Source organism: Armigeres subalbatus, chromosome 3 (genome assembly GCF_024139115.2).
Source record: "Armigeres subalbatus isolate Guangzhou_Male chromosome 3, GZ_Asu_2, whole genome shotgun sequence".
Taxonomy (NCBI): Eukaryota; Metazoa; Arthropoda; class Insecta; order Diptera; family Culicidae; genus Armigeres; species Armigeres subalbatus.
In genome coordinates, this window is record NC_085141.1 from 189456669 (window position 1) to 189461668 (window position 5000).

Below are 5000 nucleotides of genomic sequence, written 5' to 3' on the forward strand. Positions count from 1 at the left end.
GCCTATCTCAGACTACCGGTGGCTGACGCCAAAAGGTCATCGAGAAAGGGAAGCTGAAGATCGGCTGGTCAGTATGCCCAGTAAGCGTGCTCCAGCCAACTTCAGTGGACAGGTGCTACTGGTGCCTTGAGGCCGGGCACAAGTCCTATTACCGCAAGGGCCCAGACCGAAGCAAGATGTGTCGGCGCTGCGGCGAGGAGGGACACAAAGCACAGGAATGCGACAAGGCACCCAGGGGCCTTATCTGCGCCAGTAAGAAGCAGGCCCGGAACCATGCTATGGGCGGGCCTGCGTGTCCCTTCGGAGAAGCCAATCGGAAAAAGCCGTGCAAGTAACACAGCTGAATCTGAATCACTGTGCACCTGCCCAGCAGCTGCTGTGGCAGGCGGTCTCGGAGTCGAGGATCGATGTCGCCCTCCTATCCGACCCGTACAACGTCCCTGACGGCAACGGCAACTGGGTGGCGGACGGGTCTAGGTCGGCGGCAATTTGCACAACGGGCAGGTACCCCGTTCAAGAGGTTCTACACTCCTCCGCGGAGGGTGTCGCGATAGCCAAGATCAACGGGGTGTTCTATTGTAGCTGCTACGCCCCACCAAGGTGGCCAATGGAACAGTTCAACCAGATGATCGACAGGCTATCGGCCTGCACCAATCAGAGGGGACAAGCGTTACTCGAGGCACTTGCAAAACTCGACGCAGTGCTTGTCAATGACGGAGCCAGTAGCACATTCCGTAGGAATGGGGTCGAGTCATGGATAGATGTAACGTTTGTCAGCCCTAGTCTGGTCTCGGACCTGGACTGGAGGGTAGACGAGGGCTACACCCATAGTGATCACCTAGCAATTCGCTTCAAGATCAATTATGGTGTGCAGCGTCCGAGGGCGGTGATCCCTGTCAGGTCCGTGGGTGGAAGACCACTCACTTCGACAGCGAAGTTTTCACCGCGGCCCTGGGACTGGAGGCCAACACCGACAGTCTAAGCGGGGATGCGCTGATAGCTGTCCTATCACGCGCGTGCGACGCTACTATGCCGAGGAAAGCCCTGCCAAGAAATGGCAGACGCCCGGTATACTGGTGGAGTGCCGAAATTGCAGCCCTACGATCAGCCTGCCTCAAGGCTAGACGTAGGACGCAACGAGCCCGCACCGAGGAGGAAAGAGCGGTCCGCCGGGAAGTGTTTCTGTTGCGAGACTGGCCCCTTAACAAGGCCATCAAGAGCAGCAAGAGAGCGTGCTTCGACAACCTGTGCGAGGGTGCCAATGCGAATCCGTGGGTGACGCCTATAGGATCGTGATGGCCAAGACCAAAGGGGCTCTTCACCCCGAACGGTCACCGGACCGGTTGGCGAGGATTATCGAAGTACTCTTCCGTCCCGAGCCACAAGTCCCTGGCTCCTCCTGCGCTGCAAGGCGCTGGGAGTGTGGCCGAAATGGTGGCTCCGGTGACGAACGAAGAGTTACTCGCAGTGGCTAACACCCTTGCGATGAACAAAGCTCCAGGCCCCGATGGAGTTCCAAACAGTGCACTTATGGCAGCGATCATAGCGAACCCGGAACATGTTCAGGCTAGCTATGCAGAGATGCCTGGATGAGTGTTGTTTCTGAGAGATGGAAAAGGCAGAAGTTGGTACTGCTGCCGAAGGCCGGGAAGCCTCCGGGTGACCCATCGGCGTACAGACCAATTTGCCTGATCGACACGACGGGTAAACTGCTCGAGAGGATCATCCTCAACAGGCTCACCCCTGCATGCAGAGGGTACGGATGGCCTGTCGAGTAACCAGTTTGGTTTTCGGAAGGGTAAGTCCACGGTGGACGCTATCAATTCAGTCCTCAAGACTGCAGAGGTAGCGATCCAACGGAAAAGGCGAGGAATTCAATACTGTGCGTTGGTGACACTGGACGTGAAGAACGCATTCAACAGCGCAAGCTGGGATGCCATCGCGCTCGTTACACCGGCTTAGCCTGCCGGTGGGACTGTACCGGATCTTGGAATGCTACTTCCAGAACCGTGTGTTGCTATACGAGACCGATGCCGGTCAGAAAAGTGTTCCTATTACCGCAGGAGTCCCGCAAGGGTCAATCCTGGGTCCGGTACTATGGAACCTGATGTATGACGGGGTTCTGAAGCTAAAGTTCCCTCCTGGTGTGAAGATCGTCGGCTTTGCTGACGATGTAACCCTAGAGGTCTACGGGGAGTCAATCCCGAAGTAGAGCTAACCGCAGAACACGCGATCAGCACTGTGGCGGACTGGATGAGTGCGAGAGGCCTTGAGCTCGCTCAACATAAGACGGAGGTGGTTATCGTCAGCAACCGTAAGTCGGCACAACATGCAGTTGTACACGTGGGAGACGTCGCGATCACTTCAAAGCGGAGTCTGAAGATTCTTGGGGTCATCATAGACGACAAGCTTACCTTCGGTAGCCATGTCGAATATGCGTGCAAGAAGGCTTCGACTGCTGTGGCGGCATTATCGAGGATGATGTCCAACAGCTCCAAGGTGTGCGCCAGTAGACGTAGGCTACTGGCAGGCGTTGCCGCATCTATTCTTAGGTACGGCGGCCCGTCCTGGGCAAAAGCACTGGGGGTAACCAGTTACCTGCAGAAACTGGAGAGCACCTACCGCTTGATGTGTCTCAGGATGATATCGGCCTACCGCACGGTATCGCGCGACGCATCCTGCGTGATAGCGAGTATGATGCCAGTCGGGCTGGTCATCCGGGAGGACGAGGAGTGTTTTGACCTACGTGGCACCAGAGGAGCCCGCGAGCGTGCCAGGGTGACTTCGGTTGCCAGATGGCAGCGCGAGTGGGATAACTCCTCGAAAGGTAGGTGGACCCACCGGCTGATTCCTAACATATCAAGCTGGGTGGGGAGACCCCATGGGGAGGTTCACTTCCATCTGACACAATTCCTGTCAGGCCATGGCTGTTTCCGACAGTACCACCACAGGTTTGGACACGCGGAGGTCCCCGTCTGCCCTGACTGCCCAGGTGTTGACGAAACTGCAGAGCACATACTGTTCGTATGTCCTCGTTTCGACGTCGAAAGAAGAGCAATGCTAGACGTTTGCGGCCGGGACACAACTCCGGATAATCTTATCCAAAGGATGTGTCAAGCGGTGGAGAAGTGGAACGCAGTCTCGACTGCAACCACTCAGATTGCCTGCAGCTTGCAGAGAATCTGGCGCGCTGAGCAACAATCGACAAGCATGACTAACTTGTGATTGGTAAGTTAGAGCGAAAGTGCCGAACGCGAAGAAGTGTGTGAATGGTCTGCCCATGCAGAGGTAATGGCGCAGCGGGTGGCAACCGAGATCGTCACCTCGAAGCATGGCAGAAGGGTGAATGAATAGGTGTATGTATGGACTGCACACGCCGCGCTGAAAGTAGCGCAGGAATGTTGGTGCCTACGACTACTGATACCCCGAGGCGTGGCAGAGGAGTGTGGGGGAGCATCCAAGTCAGTCTCACATGGTACGAAAGGAATGAGTTGAGTCGTGTTGAGCTAGTCTCATATGGCATGAATGAGGTGAGTCAGACTCACATGGTATGTCAGAAGTGGGAACCTAAGCGAAGAGTCCCACAAGGGATGCCAGAGGGAGTGTTAGGTCGAATGACTCGAGTAGTATGTGTCAGCGCGAACTGAATGAAAGAGGTGAGCAGTCTCACATGGTACGATAAAGGTGGGCATAGAATTAGTCCCACACGGCATGAGAAGGGTGGGCCCAAAAGTTCGTCCCGCACGGCCTGAGAAGGGTGGGCACACAAGTCGGACCCATAGGAGCGTTAGCGTGTGTGTAAGCATGGAGTGGATGAGCATGAATCAAGGGTTTGGGTGGGCATACAAGTTAGACCCACATGGCATGAGAAGGGTGGGCACACAAGTTAGACCCGCACGGCATGACAGAGGTGCAACAGAGTATGTAGGGTGTGTTTGAGGGTGCGATAGAGCGAGCACCCAAGTCAGTCTCGCACGGGACAGGTGCCTGTGTGAGCGAGAACGAGCGAGTACGTTTAGTGCTGCCATCCCTCAGAAGTAGTACTGGGAGGTAGTTCCTGGGGGAAACGATGGTGGAGCCCAAGGGAGTTTAGTCGGTATTACCGGTATGGTCGAGTCCGACACTCCAGTACACTTCCGTGTGGTAGTTTGGCAACTACAATGCACGTGTACTGGGTTAGTGTGTAAATGCATTCTCCCTTGTAAAAAAAAAAAAAAAAAAAAAGACTACCCTTGCTTCATGGTGGGGCAGCAGGGACAGCAGGGACAGCATGATGTCCAAGGGCTTGACGACCCCTCCCCAGCTGTCTGCGAGTCAGGGAGAACTGCCTAGGGCGTGGTGGGCTTTAGCAGTGGGCTCTGCTAAAATCCTCCCAAAACCACAAGTGCCCGTAAGCGGACTCTATCAAAGCGACTGTGTGCCGCTTCAAAGCACAAGCCCAGGGAGTGCCAATTGGCATGTGGAGTGTCCCTACTTCGGTAGGGTAGTGCGTGAGCTGCTTCGGCAGGGAGTGAGTGATCTGTTTGTGCTGAGGCAGGAGTGTCATAGCGCGTCACCGCTATTGTCACCTCGAAGCGCAGCAGAAGTCTGAGTATGGACTGCACATGCTAAGGTAAGAGTGTCGTAGCGTAGTATCGTTGATTGGTCCTTACATACCGCTATCGACACCTCGAGGCATGGCAGTGGAGTGTTAGAGTGAGTTGTGGAGTGTACCTACTTCGGTAGGGTAGCGCGTGAGCTGCTTCGGCAGGGAGTGAGTGATCTGGTTGTGCTGAGGCAGGAGTGTCATAGCGTGTCGCCGCCGCTATTGCCACCTCGAAGCGCAGCAGAAGTCTGAGTATGGACTGCACATGCTGAGGTAGGAGTGTCGTAGCGTAGTATCGTTGATTCGTCCCTACATACCGCTATCGACACCTCGAGGCATGGCAGTGGAGTGTTACAGTGAGCACCCGAATAAGGGTCACATGGAGCGAATGGTCTTTGGAGAAGCTGCTTCGGCG